We start from the raw sequence: 17,232 nt of genomic DNA on the forward strand, positions 1-17,232 counted from the left end.
TTTAGATTATATTGTGACAGCTGTCATATTAGCATGCATCTAAAAAAGACATGAAAATTGGTTAATTTTTATGCAGCCATTTTAATACTGAAGATGGAAGAAAATAAGCAACATTTTCGGTGTATTATGCTTTATTATTTCAAGAAGGGTAAAAAATACAACTGAAATAAAAAAAGATTTGTACACTGTATGGAGAAGGTACTGTGACTGATCAAACATGTCAAAAGTGGTTTTTGAAGTTTCTTGGTACTTCACTGCATTGGAGGAGGTACTTTATGCATTGGAGGATGTGTAGCAGCACCCCGGCCTCTCCTCACTAGAAGCCAATAACAGGAGATAGCCAACATACTCAAAATGTGAAAATGAAAAATACAACTTTTATTTTATGGAAAAAAATAAACAGACTTTTTGGCCAACTGAATACATAAGGAAAAACCAGTAATGTGCTCCTAGGGCTATTTCTCTACAAGAAAGTGGCTTAAATGTTAAAATCAGAACACTTCTACCACCTGGAACAAGAACAGATCTGTATGTTGGCCCACAGGTAAGCTCCTGAGAGAAAAGCAAAGATGAGATACCATGGCCCCAAGCCCAGGGTCTGGAAACAAAGACAGACAGTAGCGTCCAAGCAACAACAGGGTGGACAAAAAGATGATATGGGTGCTACAAACTTTTACAACCTCCAGAAAAGAAGGAACCTCTCAATTAGTCATTAGATTTGCTTGAAATCTGATCTGCAGAAAAGGAGATATATCTAGTGAGGTAAGGAAATTGAGCAAAACTCTGTTATGCATATACATTCTTTCTCCCTTTCTCTTTCTCTCTCCCTTTCTCTCCCTGCCCCCTGCTCAGACACACACACACAGTTCAATTACCCAGCACCTAACATACTCCTGGCATACAATAAGTAAATGTTTGTTGAATGAGTGAATGTTGCTTTTGTAACTTAGGATACCCTATCTCCTGCCCTGAGGTCAAAAATCTTCATGGCCTCCCAAAGTATCTAAAGTGAGAGTACCCATTTTCCATTTCTTGCTTCTGGAATGGGAATGATGACATGCCCGTATCTGCTGGACTCAGCTAAGTATCAAGGATGCTCTTGAGGCCAGTTTGCCACTGTGCCAGAGAAACTGTGTTTAGCCTCCGTATCTCCTAGGCGTCTGGGAAGCTCAGAGATGGAATGTGGGAGTGTGGACTCCCAGAACACTTGGAGAGATGGACACTGTGACTACATCCTCTTAGCCTCATCTTGGACTAGCACCACATAATCCCCTTGAAAACAGCTTGTACATCCGTGCCCTGAAATCTTTGCTTATGCCTTTCCCTCTGACTGAAATGACATCTTTAAAGTTCATTCAATGCAATCTATGGATAATATGTTATTCCTCTGGATTCCTGAAGTGTTTACTGTAATTACTAATCATTTCATACTGGAATGCTTGGTATTGTCAATTATTTTATGTGCCTAAACACTGGTATTCTCAACAAGACTGTACACTTTCTGAGGACAGGGATCCTATCTTAAATCATTCTATATTCCCTGCAGCACTCAAGCCCATTGTGTTGAAGCTAGTGTTGCGTCCTAAATGCTTACTGAATGAATGAAATGTCACTGTGCTAGGGAATGTGGGCTATTCAAAGATGGATGAGGTCTGATCTGCCTTCAAGGATCACTTAATATAATAAAATAGGTAAGTCATTTACCCAAAGAGCAGTAATTTAAGTTAATATACAGAAAATGTCACAAGAGTGTAACAGATACTATGAGAATATAAGGGATGGTGACGACTTTGAGGAGGAAGTATTACTTTAACTAGCTCTTGAAGAACATCTTGAATGGCAGGAACTAGAAGATGAAATAGTTTAATATATTTTAGAAAGAAGCCAGCATGAGCAAAAGCAGGGAAGTACATGGCATTTGGGGGAAGAGCAATAACCAAAATAACCAGGAAAGTCTAAGAAAGAAGTGAGAAAGAACTAGTCCTGTCCAACATTAAAAAGCAATGAAACAGTATTGTAAATACTTTTATGTATATTTGAAAACTTCTGAAACTATGATTCTGGCACAAGAATAGAAATAGGTCAATGGAACTAAATAGAATATTAAAGAGTCCCCACTGGAATTTAATACATGATAAAAGTGGCTTTTTACATCAGTGGAAAAAGGATGGATGTTCAATAAATGATAATGGGATTTACTCTTGACCAGAGGTTCCAGCCAAAATGGAAGCACAGATAGAAATACTTCCCTTCCTGAGGAGAATCAAGATGGCAGAAGAGTGAGTGGACGTCACACTGACCTCCTCCCAGGACCAATCTGGAATTACAACTAAATTGTGGAGAAATCACATGGAACAAACAACTGAACAATAGCAAGAGAGGAGCCCTGTAACCTCGGAGACAGAAGAATCAGCTCTAGCACAATCTAACTGGTAAGGAGTGTGGTAGAGACTCGAGAAGGCAGACAGGGCGCCCATGGGCGGCAGCACCAGAAGGATATTGATATGGCCAGTTGATCCCCCTGAGAAGAGTAGGGTCTAAACCATAAGCAGAGATCTCCAGCCTACAGCACTAGAGCCCAAAAAGTACACAGAAAACAGCCAGCTGCAAAAAGCGGGAGGGTTGCTCTCTGCCAGAGACAGGCAGCTGGAGATGCAAAGAACAGTTTAAAGAGTCAACGCATAAATTTTTATTTGCAGCCACCTTGGTCTACAGCAAAGGCAGGGGTAGAGTGGGCTAGAGACACCTGAGGAGAGACAGGGGAAGGAGGCTTTGGGGAGAAAACTGAGAGAGTAGCCGCAGGGATCCCAGTACTGACTCATCCTCCATGTGGCAGCAGCCATCTTGCTCAGGCAGAGACCATTCCCCCTGAGCGGCAGCAGCATCAGAGGATTCAATAGCCCTGCCCCCAGGTGGGGTCCCACCCGGCCCTGTGCTGTCTAAGCCACCTGCTGAGTGCAGAGTGGCAGCTACAGACAGTGGATCCCTGGCTAAAGGGGGTGCAGAGAGGTCTGGAGCCACTTGAGGAGAGATTGGGGATGGAGGATTTGGGGAGAGAACGGAGAGAAGCCGGCGGGATCCCAGTATAGACTCCTCCCCATAGGGCAGCAGTGTGAGAGGACCCAATAACCTCACCCCCAGGAGGTACTCCACCCTGCCCTGAGCTGCCCTAGATTAACAGCTGAAGGAGACAGCCACAGACAGTAGATTCCTGGAAGTCTCGAACAGACTGCCTAAGGTCAGACAGGGTCAACATCTGACATCATCACAGGCAGATCCAGAAAGTAAAAACAGAGGTCTCCAACCATAGAAGTTCACACCACAGTCAGGAAATCAAGACAGATCAACGTTAAGAATCAGAAGCAAAAAAAAAAAGAGTCCCACAAATAATGGGAAGACAAAGAAATAACCCCCACCTGAAGGGAAAGGAGGAATCCCCACAAAGAGAACTAAATGAAATAGAAGCAAGTAAACTATCAGGTATTGATTTCAAAACAACGGTTCTAAGGAAGCTAGGTGAGCTCAGACAGAATTACCAAAAACTACAGGGAAACTATGAGGAACTTACTGCAAACTATACCAGCATGAAAAAGGACATAGAAACTATCAATAAGACACAAGAGGAAATGAAGAATACAATTTCTGAATTGAAAAACACAGTAGAAGGAATCAAAATCAGGCTAGATGAAGCAGAGGATCAAATCAGTGAGCTGGAGGACAAGGTAGAAAAAAGCTTCCCGAAAGAGCACAAAAATTAAAAAAAGACTCAAAAAGAATGAAGAGGCATTGAGGGAAATGCAGGACAACCTGAAATGTAATAATATCTGGATAATAGGGATACCAGAAGGAGAAGAGGATGAGGAGGGGATAGAGAACCTGTTTGAAAAAGTAATGATGGAAAACTTCCCTCATTTGAGGAGAGAAAAAGTCACACAAGTCCAGGAAGCACAGAAAGTCCCATTCAAGAGGAACCCAATGAGGCCCACTCCAAGACACATCATCATTAAAATGGCAAATATCAAAGACAAACAGAGAATCCTAAAGCAAGGGAGAAAGAGGTAGTAACATATAAGGGAACCCCAATACAGCTAGCAGCTGACTTGTCAACAGAAACACTGCAAGCCAGAAGGCAATGGCAAGAAATATTCCAAGTCATGAAAAGCAAAGGCCTGCAACCAAGTCTGCTCTACTCAGCAAGGTTCTCAATTAAAATGGAAAGCAAAATAAGGAATTTCCCAGACAAAAGACAGCTAAAAGTATACACCTCCACCAAACCAGCACCGCAAAATATGCTAAAGGGACTGCTCTAAGAAGATGAAGAAAAAGAGCCTATGAATACCCAGTTCCTTTCACAGTTGACAATACTTGATATTACCAATATTTTTTAATACATATTAATCTGATTGTGACAATGATGTGTTATTTTAATTGTTCCTTTATTATTTGTTGAAACTAAACCTGTTTTGGTATATTTCTTGCCTATTTCTATTATTGTTTTAAGAAGCTTTAAATGACTGGTATTCTTTATCCATTTTTTGATTAAATGTTTGTACAATTTTTTCCCTAAAAAAACAAACCATTAACCCTTTTTTAGATGTGTTGCAAATACTTTCCTATTCTATTACTTGTCCTTTAACCTTTTTATATGCATATCACTGTACAGTCTTAAATGTTTAACATAGCCATATTGTCAGTATTTACTTGACAGCTTCTGGGTTTGAATATTTTACTTCAAGGTAAGAAAAATATTAGTTTGTATTTTTTCCTAAAACTCCTTAGATTCTACATATTGATTTTTAACTCACCAGAGTATTTTTTTGTATAATGTGTGAAATAGGGCTCTATATTTGTTTTATTCAAGTAATAGCAGTCCATGTACCTTACTTGTTGAATAAGCCTTATTTCCCCCATTGATTTGAAATATCAATTTAATCATATATTGCATTGTTAGACAGATATATACATTTGTCTCTAGAATGCTCATTATATTTCATTGATCTACTTGATTATTTCTGTGCTGGTGTCACATTGCTTTAATTGCTGAAACTTTATAATGGTTTTAAAGTTTTTAAATATTTTATAATTAACTTTGACATTTAAAATAAATAAATAAATAAAATCTGCCTTTAAGAAGGGAGGGAAGGAGAGAGGGAAGGAAGGAAGGAAGGGAGAAAGAGAGAGAGAGAAAGATGGAACTCCTACCTTTCGCGACAACATGGATGGAACTGGAGAATATTAAGCTAAGTGAAATAAGCCTGTTGATGAAAGACAAATATCATAGGATCTCACCAATAAGTGGACTCTATTCAACAAAATAAACTAACAAAATAAACCACAGGAATGGAAACATGCAGCAGACTGAAAGTGACCAGAGGGGATGGGGAAAGAGAGCAATGGTGGAAAGAAGGGGAAGGGACTAGACAAAGAACATGTATGAATGATCCATGGACATGGACAACAGAGTGGGAATTGACTGTGGGAGTGGGGGGTGGGGGTGGGATGGGTGGAGAGGGGTAAAGGAGGAAAAGTTGAGACAACTGTAATAGAATAAACATGATTTAAAAATTAAAGAAACACTTCCCTTCCTCACACAACCAAAAGAAAGGTAACAAATTCAAAAACAAAAAACCACCAGAACTACCAGAAAAAAGGTACCTGGGAACCCACCTGTGTCAGTGTACCAGCTGGCCTTGTTGTGGGAGGCTGCATTTGGCTTCTGTGAAATTTTGGGGAAGATTCTTCCAACACACTTGCCCATTTCACAATGGGTGATTTACAAGCGCACCTGCCAACACCCCACTGAGTGGTCAGCAGTTTTTGACTAAAAAGGGTATGGCCCCCATGCCCCACCCTCCCTATTCACCTGATCCTGCCCCAAGCCATTATTTTTTTTTGTTTCCCCAGATGAAAAAAAAAAAAAAAAAAAAAGCCTTTAGAAGGGAAACATTTGGCCCATGTGGAAAAGGTGAAACAAAAAAATGGCAGAAGCACTAAAAGGCATCAAAATCGATGAGTTCAAAACGTGTTTTGAGCAGTGGAAAAAAATGTCTTGATAGATGTATTGCATCAGATGGAGAATACTTGGAAGGTGACTGAACTTTAAACATGTAAGAATCTACAGTTTTTTATAAATAAATTGCAGGGGTTTTTTGGGGTCTTCCCTTATACTTTTATAATCTCAGAATATAAGGCTTTTTTAAGCTTCACACACCAGGAAGCCATATAGAAAATTTGATAAATTCAACTACATTTAAAAACAAACAGGGGGTTGGGGGGATTACTGTAAAGAGAACAAAAACAAAAGGAAAAACACAGAAAATATTTGCAATATCTATAACATATGGATTAACTTCCTTAATGTGCTAACTTCTCTTAAAAATAAGTAAGAAAAAGATGAACAATATGGTAGAAAACTGGGGAAAACACATGAACACATAATTCAAAGGAAAGAAAAGATACAATGGCCAAGACACACACACAAAAAATGCTCAACTTCAGTTATAATAGAAGAAAACACAACAAGTTTAACATTTCATATAATAAGGGCTTGGTGATGATGAACTCCTTTAATTTGACCTTATCTGCCCTTCCATTCTAAATGAGAGCTTTGCTGGATAGAGTCATCTAGGATGTAGGTCCTTGTCTTTCATGACTTTGAATACTTCTTTCCAGCCTCTTTTTCCCTGTAAGGTTTCTTCTGAGAAAGCAGCTGATAGTCTTAGGGAAACTCCTTTTCTTTTGCTGCTTTTAAGATTCTCTTGTTATCTTAAATCTTGGGTAATGTCATTATGATGTGCCTTGGTGTGTGCTTCCTTGGGTCCAACTTCTTTGGGTCTCTCTGAGCTTCCTGGATCTCCTGGAAGTCTATTTCCTTGGCCAGATTAGGGAAGTTCTCCTTCATCACTTTTTCAAATAAGTTTTCAATTTCTTGCCCTTCCTCTTCTCTTTCTGGCACCCCTATGATTCAGATGTTGGAAAGTTTAAAATTGTCCCAGAGGTTCTTAAGCCTCTCATTATTTTTTTGAATTCTTGTTTCTTCCTTCTGTTCTGGTTGAATGTTTATCTCTTCCTTCTGCTTCCAATTGTTGATTTGAGTCCCTGTTTCCTTCCCTTTACTGTTGGTTCCCTGTATATTTTTATTTCACTTTGCATAGCCATTGCTTTTTTCTCCATTTGGCGACCATACTCAATTCAGTGAGCATTCAGATTACCAGTGTTTTGAACTGTGCATCTGATAGGCTGGCTATCTGTTCATTGCTTAGTTCTATTTTTGGAGCTTTGATTTGTTCTTTCATTTGGGCCATATTTCTTTGTGTCAGGGAACCTATTACATTGGAAGGGGTGGAGGTTTAGGTATTCACCAGGATGGGCCAACCCAGGTCACTGACTTGTGACACTGTTTTAGGGGGACAGGTCTGAGAGGAAACAATGTTGCTTGCTAGGCTGTCAGCCAGCTTTCAGTCACTTGCCCTGCTACCCACAAGCAAATTGGGCCCTTCTAGTGCTGATCCCCAGGTGGGTGGGTTTGTGTACATTCTAGGACACCATGGGTCCCTCCAATGGACTCTCCTGTGAGGCTGGGAGTTTCTCCTGCCTCCAAAACCACCACAGGTTTTTACCTCCAAAGGTTTTGAGGCTTTCTTTTCCCATGCTAGAACTCTGGATTGTGCAGTCTGTCTCACTCCCCAGGTTTTCCTCATGGTTTATCCACACGCAAATGTGGGACTGCCTGGCCCGCCAACCGCTGCTTCACCCACCTGGTCCTCCAGCCACCGCCTTGCTGCGTGGCCTCTTCGCCCAGCTGCCACCCCTCCTACCAGTCTGGATGAATGTTTCTGCTTTCATTCCTTGCTTATCAGACCTCCACATAGTTCGATTTTCTGACAGTTCTGGTTATTTTTTGTTTTTAAATGTGGTGTTGTCCTTTTGGTTGTGCAAGAAAGCAAAGTGTATCTACCTATGCCTCTATCTTTGCCAGAAGTGAGAATTCTGCGTAGTTTTAAACTGGTGACGTAAACCTATAAGAACTGCAAATAAATTAGGGCCAAGATAAGTGGAGTAGAATAACGTGAATTGAAAAACAGTATGTATGGTGTACCTTGAAAAAAAAAAAAAAAGCTATATACTATATGCTTCCTTATATTTAAAGAATGCCTGGAAGGATATCAAAAAAATGTAGACAGTGGTTACCTCTAGAGAATGAGATTTGTAGGGAGGCATAGAGGGGAAGTTTTTTGGGGTTTTTTTTCACTTTTTTACATTATATCCATATTGTTCAAATATTTTACAATTAGCTTGTATTGCCTCTATAGCAAAATAGTTTAATAAATTAATTTGCTGACACTTTTTATGTGGTTATCTGCTTTCTGTTAAGCACAGAACCATAGAGAAACAAGACCCATTCCTCCTCCCCCTACAATATCTGAACCCTCCTCAGAACACTGCACTTAGAAGAGGCCTTTTGTTGGTCAGCTGGACTAGCTCCCCCAAACAGAGGACCATTGAAATGGTGCTGAGAGGGTACTCCAACACAGGCTTACTGTGTAAGTATGTGGGAGAGAATTTAGCACCTAGTGAGGCAGACCAGGTGGCTTCCTCTGCAGAGGCCTACTGTTATCAGTCAGTCTGTGCACTGCTGTAGTGAACACAGACCTTTTGTTCAAAGAGCTGCTCTTCATTTTATATCCTCCTGTTTAGATGATTTTGCAAACCATTTTTTCCAAAGACTCTCAAAGTTACTATCTCCATCATCATACAATTCTTCTTTAAGCAATTAATTGACAATCCTTTTAAACCCCAGAACAAATTCAAGTGTAAAGGGAATGGGAATACAGGAGAATGTTGCAGCATTGCAGATGCAAGCAAGAGAACTTCTGGGTAAGGACAACTGACTCGGGACTCTTAGGCTGCCCAGGTCCACAACTGACTACCAAGCTTAGGGCATGCCTCCCCTACAGATAACCTGTCTTTCCAGCCTAGATCTCAAAGACTCTGGCTATTAACAGAAATTCCTATTACACTTGTCTCAGAAAGGAAAAATAAAATCCAAACAAGCTTTTTCTTCATTTTAAAAGATTTCCCTAGTTTCTGCTATTCATTTTTGTATAGGCATCCAGCACCAGCGGCAAACAGTAGGTGTTAAGGATCTCTGTTCTTCAGATTTTTCTGAGTCTTTAAAGATTCATAATCTAGTTTCTAGAGAGGAGAAAAATTAGTTATATGAAGCCAAAAAATGACCTTATTCCTTTAAAATCCTGTTCATGGACATGCCTATAGAGCTGAGCAACTGTGCTGCTGGCAGAGGGAACACACTGAAATGAAATACTCATGGTAATCTCCCCTCCCCCACTCATGTCTGCAGAGTCCCATCCAACTGCTGCACAAAAAAGGCTTTTTCTTATAAAGTTTCTACTTCAGTCTCCATCTCGGTTGGGAAGACATAGCAATAGTGATGGAATGTACACAGCTCTGCAAATATTCATGAGAAAATGCTTGGACGCCCACACATTACCAGCTCCCTTGCACATACATGCATTAGGGAAAGGGGATGCACAGAGGAACTAAATCCGTGGTTCTCTAACTTAAGCAAACTACAAGGCACTGTCAAAACAGGCAGCAAGATCAAGAAGGTAGAGTCCCAACTTGTTTCTCATCCACTGAACCATAAGTTGAATAATTAATTCAATAACCATTGATTTAAGATGTGTAGCACTGGGCCCTTTCTGGTGTGGCTCAGTGGATTGAGCAATGGCCTGCAAACCAAAGGGTCACCAGTTCGATTCCCAGTCAGGGCGCATGCCTGGGTTGTGGGCCAGGTCCCCAGTAGAGGGCACTCAAGAGGCAACCACGCACTGATGTTTCTCTTTCTCCCTCCCTTCCCCTCTAAAAAATAAATAAGTAAAAGTTTTTGGGTTTTTTTTTTTTAAAGACGTGTAGCACTGGAAATACAGAAATAGAGCTATGTGTGGCTCAGCATTTGAGAGCTTGGACTTTGGAGTCACACAGTAAAAGGTTTGAATGCTTATTCTATCACTTGACTGTGTAACCTTAAAACAAGTTACTCAACCTACATGAGCCTATCCCTAAAATGGAGATAATATTGATAATATCTACTACAACATCTTCCCCTCAGTGAATTTTCAAATTCCTTCTCATCTTCATTTCTTCCTCATGTTTCCCCCTCCTCAATTTTAGTAACTATTCTGATTTCTTTACTCTTTCCCTAAAGCCTTCATTCACACTTCAAGTTCAGAAGAAGTGAGACATAAAAAGAAGTGAGACATAAAAAGAAGTCAGGGTCATATTCCTTCTCTCCACCTCATTCTACTCACTTTCTGAGGCAAGAGGTAAAAGAACATTTGTCTTCATCTTATACCAGGTTCAAGTCCCCAGACAGGAATTCTGCTTCTAACTGCAGCCTGCTCACATAATAACAATAACAGCAACAACAATTATAATAATAGGAGGCCTGCCCAGAAAAAGTCCAGCCATTGTTAAAATAACGAGACATGGTTTGCACAACATCCATGTAACCTGGCAGCAAGGAGAGTGGACTGGAATGCGCATGCATGAACAATGATGACCTCACTGTACTAGTCAGTGGGGGCAGTAGACGCCATTGAGTGAACACATGTACTGTGTGGCCATTGCATTCAAAATGACTGAGTAAGTACGGCAAAGAATCTGCATAAAATTTTGCATTAAGCTTGAACATTCCTCTGTGGAAAACTATGTGGGTGATTCAGAAGGTTGCAGCTATGGACAACTGGTGATTGGCAGCTTCATTACAGCAATGTACCTGCATATACATCACAGCTCATGCAGAGTATTTTGGTGAAACATCAAATCACCCAGGTGACTCAGCACCCCTACCGCCTAGATTTGGCGCCCTGTGACTTCTGGCTTTTCCCGAAACTAAAATCACCTAAGAAGGGAAGAGATTTCAGACCACTGATGAACTTCAGGAAAACATGACAAGGCAGCTGATGGTGATTAGGAGAACTGTGTGAGGTCCCAAGATGCCTACTTTGAAGGGGACTGAGATGTCATTGTCCTATGTGCAATGTTTCTTGTACCTTATATGTTCTTCAATAGATGTCTCTGTTTTTCATATTATATGGCTGGACACCTTGTAGACAGACCTCGCAGACACTCAATCCTCCTCCATACTACTGGATGACAATAGTGCAATTGCTTCATCTGACTGAGTACAGAGCCAGAAAGAGGTCCAACATAAAGAAAAAGATCTTTCCTTGTAATTCTGTTAAGCAGCACATTTCCTGCCGTGCAGGAACCTCTGTAATGCAGTTCATGGTCTCTGTCACTAGAATAAACAACAGGCATTTCCTTGCCACATAAAGCACAATTCTGGACTGGTCAAAAAGAAAAAAAAGATCTGTAACTGTTATTTTTGTTTCTCTAGATCCACGTCTTTAAAATAAGTGTCTTGAACGGTCTCCAGCATTTCTTCCAATATCAACATTCTGGAATTCTAAAATCAAACTATTTAGCTACCATGTAACAGGAATCAAAACATTTCATGTGCTAAATATGTATGATCCCCTGCAGTTTAATTTGAAATCTTGTTTTATCCTAATGGCAATGAAGCCCACCTGGTTCTAATGCTCCACAAACTGCTAAAATCATCATGGCCTGTACCTGCAAAGTATTATTATCACCTCCTTATCTTCCTATCTCTGGACCTATATTCCTTCATTAAATTATCCCATGCAGAATGCATATGGGTGTGCCACGCTGGTAGTGGCTTTCCTCTTGGTTCCTGCAGGGGGCCTTTTAATCATGTGGGGTGGGGGGTACATTCCTCTGAAGTCTCTCCAAGTTTTTGACATCCTCAAGCTGAGGTCCGGATCTGGAGAAAATATTCCTCAAAGGATCTGTAACACTCTCTCTCTCTCTCTCTCTCTCTCTCTCTCCTCTCTCTCTCTCCCCCCTTTTCCTCTCTCTCGGCTCTTTGAGGCCGATAGATACACTCTGTGCCATTTAATGTTCAGTGTATGTGGAAACAAAGCATATGAAAACAAAAAGCACAATCACATCGCTGCTATACTTTCAGTTTTGTATTTAATGGTTGTGAGGAGGAAATCTCCTGCTCACTCACATGATTTTTATCTGGAAAAGCTACAAGTGTTTTAGGTATCATGTTTTAGCTAAATAACAGACCATTTTAAAACAAAGATTCCCAGGAGAATAGGAGCAACTGCTTTCCAAAAAGGTCTGGGTAACTCTTTGTTCCTGGATATTCTTTCTGTTGACTCAGTCTGCACTTGTTTTGACAGCCAATTACAGTCTTTGGTGGGTAAGGCTGAGCTAATGCTCCTCATGGAAAGTTTTACAACACACACAATAACCCAAACACAATATGCTTCAGCAGAGGATTCTGTCTCCAACAGATGTTCCTGGCCCGAAGGAAGGAAGGGAAATTAATTTTCCAAGTAGAGCATGCTGATCCCCGAAGGGATCATAACCAGATTCAAAGAAGAAATTTTCAAATCTAGTTCAGCTCTTAGAAGCATAGGCCTTGATTCTCTTATACTATGATAGCGGTAATAACAACAGGGACCGAAGCCACAGCACTGATGTCACTGGTTCAATTCCTGGTCAGAGCCAGGAATGGCTCTGGGATGCAGAGCCTGGGATGCAGGCCCAGCCCATGGGCTGGGCCGTGTGCAAGAGGCAACCAATTGATGTTCCTCTCACACACTGATGTTTCTCTCTCCCTCCCTCACTCCCTTCCCCTCTCTCTCCAAATAAATAATTAAAATCTTTAAAAAATAAAAAATAAAAATAAAAAATTTAGACCAATAACAACTTGCCTTAACAATGAGAAGCTGACTACCACTTGCAACAGCATGGATAGACCTGAAGAATATTATGCTGAGTGCAATAAGTCAGTCAGAGAAAAGACAAATATCATATGATTTCACTTATATGTGAAATCTAATGAAAAATATAAACGAACAAACAAAACAAAAAGAGAATCAGAGAGAATAGACTGAAGGTTGCCAGGGGAAAGGGGAGTCCAGGGACTGTGTGAAAAGGGTGAAGAAATTAAGAAGTACAAATTGGTAGTTAGAAAACAGTCACAAGTATGTGAAGTACAGCATAGGTAATATACTCAATAATATTGTGATAACTATTTATGGTGCCAGGAGGTACTGGCAAAATCAGGGGGAATACATGTACAGTACATGATTATCTAACCACTGTGCTGTACAGCTGAAACTAATTCAAAATTACATTGAATGCAAACTATAATTGAAATTTTTTTAATTTAAAAAAAAGAATGAGAGGCTAATGACGCCAGGGTCATGGAGTAATGGACAAGACAGCTGGTATGACTCCCCACCAGTCCCCACCCACGACAGTCTTTTCTCTTTCTCTCCCTTTTCCTTTCACCCTCCTCCCCACCCCCTTTTTACACTATAGTGTAAAAAGAATATGAACGTCACATTCAGATGACCCTGTGTTCAAATCTAAGACTCATTTCTAACTTTGGGCAAATCACGTTAACCTCTCAGCCTAAATTTCCTCAACTATAAAAGAAAGATAAAATCTTCTACCTTTTAGGCCGTTGACAAGATCAGATCAGATAATATTTAAAGAAATGGCCAGGTCACTAGTAGAGTAAATGGGATATTTTTTTAACTGGGAGTCAGTGAAGCTTGGTGGAGATGGCATGCAATTCAGAGTTGGACAGTCTTGGATTTGAATCCCTGCTCTACCATTTACAGACCAAGTCTTATAAGCTTTCTGTGCCTCAGTTTCCTTATCTATAAAGTGGAGTAAATAATATAAATTTAATAGATTTTGGGAGACAATCCAAAGGATAAATATTTAGAATATACAGATATTTAACAAATAAAGCTGCCTCTCAGTAGGACTTGCAGTAGGTGACTTGTTCTCTAGAGGCTCATGTTTGTTGACACCTGATCTATTTCCTCCAGTGTGTCATCACTAAGAACAGGGAAGGGCTAAAGCACTGAGGAATTTTAATCTTGAACTTACCTTTTGAGGCTGTAGGATATAAGAAGAGAGAGGCAGAATGGTACAATGCAATGAAAAGACCAACATAGGAAGCATGGGTCCAGTCCCACTTGTGCATTAACTGCCTATATAACCCCCTATAAACAACACACTATTTCTAGAATATGAGAAAGTTGGTATAGATTAGTGGGAAGTGACTGGAAACATTTTTGATTGTCATGACTGGGATTGCTACTGGCATCTAGTGGATAGAGGCCAGGGATGCTACTGATCATCCTAGAGTGCACAGGACAGATCCCCACAACAAAGAATTATCTGGCCAAAATATCAATAGTGCTGATGTTGAGAAACCCTGGCCTAGACAATTGCTAAGTCCCCTTCAAGCTCTCCCTTTCTAAGAGACTATAATGAGGCAGCACCAATGTCAAATAGGTGACAGTCTTGTCAATATCTGTCAAGCAATGGCTTACAGTGCTGCTCAAAATTCCTATAAAGCCAATGGGGGAAATTTTTCCCTCAGATATTTGGATATTCGGAAATCAGTGCTGTATTTCTGAGGGTGACGACAGTCCTTCCGTCACAACAAGAGACTCAGACATGGAAGAGGCACAGTCTTCCAGGGACTTGGTCCCTCTTTGCAGTTAGAATCAGTGCTTTCAAAGCCATGAGATTCCTTTTGGGCAAGAGGATGACTTAAATAATTCCGAATCAAGGTCAGAATAAGATGTAATATACACAGCAATAGAAATGAATGTTGTCTACATCACACTAAATAAAAGAAGCCAGACTTAAAAACGCTACATACTATTTTATTATATTTATAGACATTCCAGAACAGAGAAAACTGTAGGGACAGAAAACAGATCAGTAGTCGCCAGGGGCTGGGGGCAGGGAGAGTAGCTTGCTACAAAGGGACATGAAGGAATTTTGGGGTGATGCACTGGTTTATATACTGATGGTAAACTACACAACTGTGTTTGTTAAAACTCATAGAATGGTACACTAAAAAGGTAAATTTTACTACATCTATATTGTCCTTCAATAAGACTGACCTCTTTCTCCACACCCCTCGGCCCCAGCCCACATGTAATCACAAATGCTGCAGAGAAGATGGCTGTACTTTGGGAGAGAATAAACTGGGTGACCTCTAAATTCTTTCCCACCCCAAGTCCTGTGGTTTTATGATAATCTGTCTCTCATACCCCTGATGACCTCAGAGCTATAGTGGCTAGGGTTAAGCCTGCACCCCAGTTTCTGTGTTACAGTAATGAGTCCCTCTGACTAAATCATATGGATGTGAGTCCTGCCACCATTCTGGGACCTCTGGCTTTACTCCAGCCTGTGACAAAGTTTCCTTTCCTTCTTTCTACTGCCCTGACTCCCCTTGGGATCAATGACGGCCTTACACAATTAGTAAATGAGCCAGAATCAACCTCAGGACTCTAGTTTTATCTCTCTGCACAGGCTTCCTGTCCAAATCCCATTTGATCTTTCCATTGAACTTCAAACCAGGCAACAGAGGACAAATCAAACTTATGAATTCTCCTCATCTATGGCCTCTGGGCTTCCATCAGATTTTTTTATACACTTCAGCTACATAAATGTAAAATGTGACCCTCACACCAAAAATCATGGCCAAGTTTGTTGATATATAGAGAGATAGGCAGTTTTGTTTTGTTTACACACATACACACACCTCCCAGATTATTGATCTATCAAATGTTACACAAAATAGCTCATTTTTCTTAGCTACAGAACAGCCAGCCCTAGGTATGCTATGGCCAGGGAGGACTGAAATAGCCATCAGTATGCTCACACTTTCTGGCAGTAGAAAGAGCACTGCCTCCTACACTGCAGATACAGTCCCAGCTGTGAACTGCTGTAGATAACCCCATCCTCTTATCTGAGAGTCAGTTTCTTCCCTGGCTCTTCTTGGAAGACAACAGTAAAACAATTACAAACATCAGTAACCAGACACTTCAGAGATACTTGAGTGATGGGATAAAAATCAAGGGCCATAAGACAAGCCTGGACCTGCCAGTACCCTCATATTCCAAAGGACAGGGAAGGATCAGTAGGGGCCATCTAATGTCCACACTGCCTTTTCCTGCTGAGCATTTATAGCAAAAGCAGTTTGACCACACAGTTAGGGCGCTTACAACGGAAGGAACCCACAGAGACAACAAATCCCACAGTGGTCTAGGGTCTTGTTTCCACGTGTTCCATGCAGAAGGGCAGGATGAGGGAATTACACTTCCATGGTTTAGAACTACCCAGTCATCCTCAGAAGTTCGCATCAATGGAATATTAGTTCCTCTAAGTCACCCAAATTTAATAACGTTGTTCCTTTGGCATAATTAGAAAAAGTTTCACAGAAGACTAAAATATTTAGAAAACACATTTTGGCTTTTTATGCAAAAGTATATAGACTAATAGACAACTGTTGTTCAGGGTTCTACCCAAAATATTTCCATTTCCAATGGTATTTCCAAAGGACATACTCCTTCAGTGTTTTCTTTCATATGTTAAATATGATAAGGCCAAATAAATTATATTTCCAGTTTTAGAGATAGACTTTCATAAAGAGCACCCTGATGGCTGCTAGAGTGAGGGCTACTGTTTGTCGTCAATTGAACTGAATGAGACAAGGCTTGCTGGTCCTCATGGGGACAAGTGAATATATGACCTTCACCAGGACAAACCAGAATAAGGCTTCTGCTTCACAGAAACAGAGGCAAGTCCTATAGATCCACCCAGCCAGACATGCTGTCTCAGAAACTTCTGAGAGAGCTAGGCAACACTACCAGACACAGGAATCATGACCAACAGCCTTAGCTGAGCCTCTCAATCCACATGAGATCAATAAAATTCACCTCTTGCATACATTGCAGGCAGGCCGACTAGCTGTCTAGCCTGTTACACTCAGCCTGGGAGCACAGGCCTAAGGCTCAAAGAAGATACTAGCCTCTAGGATTCCTGGGCCCTTCTGTTGCATACAACACAAAGCCAGATTTGAGATGAGTCCATTCACTACAGAGGAGCAGAGCATTACCTACATTAACTTGTACACATCTGAATCACACTGAGGCCCAAGCCTAAATAAACAACTAGCCCACTCCCATACCCTGAGCAAACAATCCTTTACTCTTTTGGCAACTGATGCCTCTCACTTCTCAGATCAAATATCTTTGGTTTATAACCAAACTACCATAAGTAATAAATAGGCTG

The 17,232-nt window shown here is 40.7% G+C and overlaps 1 protein-coding gene across 1 annotated transcript in view; it reads right to left on the minus strand.

Annotated features, from left to right (window-relative positions):
- The window catches only part of STARD9 (StAR related lipid transfer domain containing 9), a 137,586-nt gene that overhangs the window by 112,270 nt on the left and 8,084 nt on the right, over positions 1 to 17,232 (minus strand). The gene's annotated exons all lie outside the window — the stretch shown is intronic.

The sequence above is a fragment of the Pteronotus mesoamericanus genome, unplaced genomic scaffold (genome assembly GCF_021234165.1).
Source record: "Pteronotus mesoamericanus isolate MK-2021 breed Mesoamerican mustached bat unplaced genomic scaffold, CSHL_Meso_final contig_164, whole genome shotgun sequence".
NCBI classification, from domain to species: domain Eukaryota; kingdom Metazoa; phylum Chordata; class Mammalia; order Chiroptera; family Mormoopidae; genus Pteronotus; species Pteronotus mesoamericanus.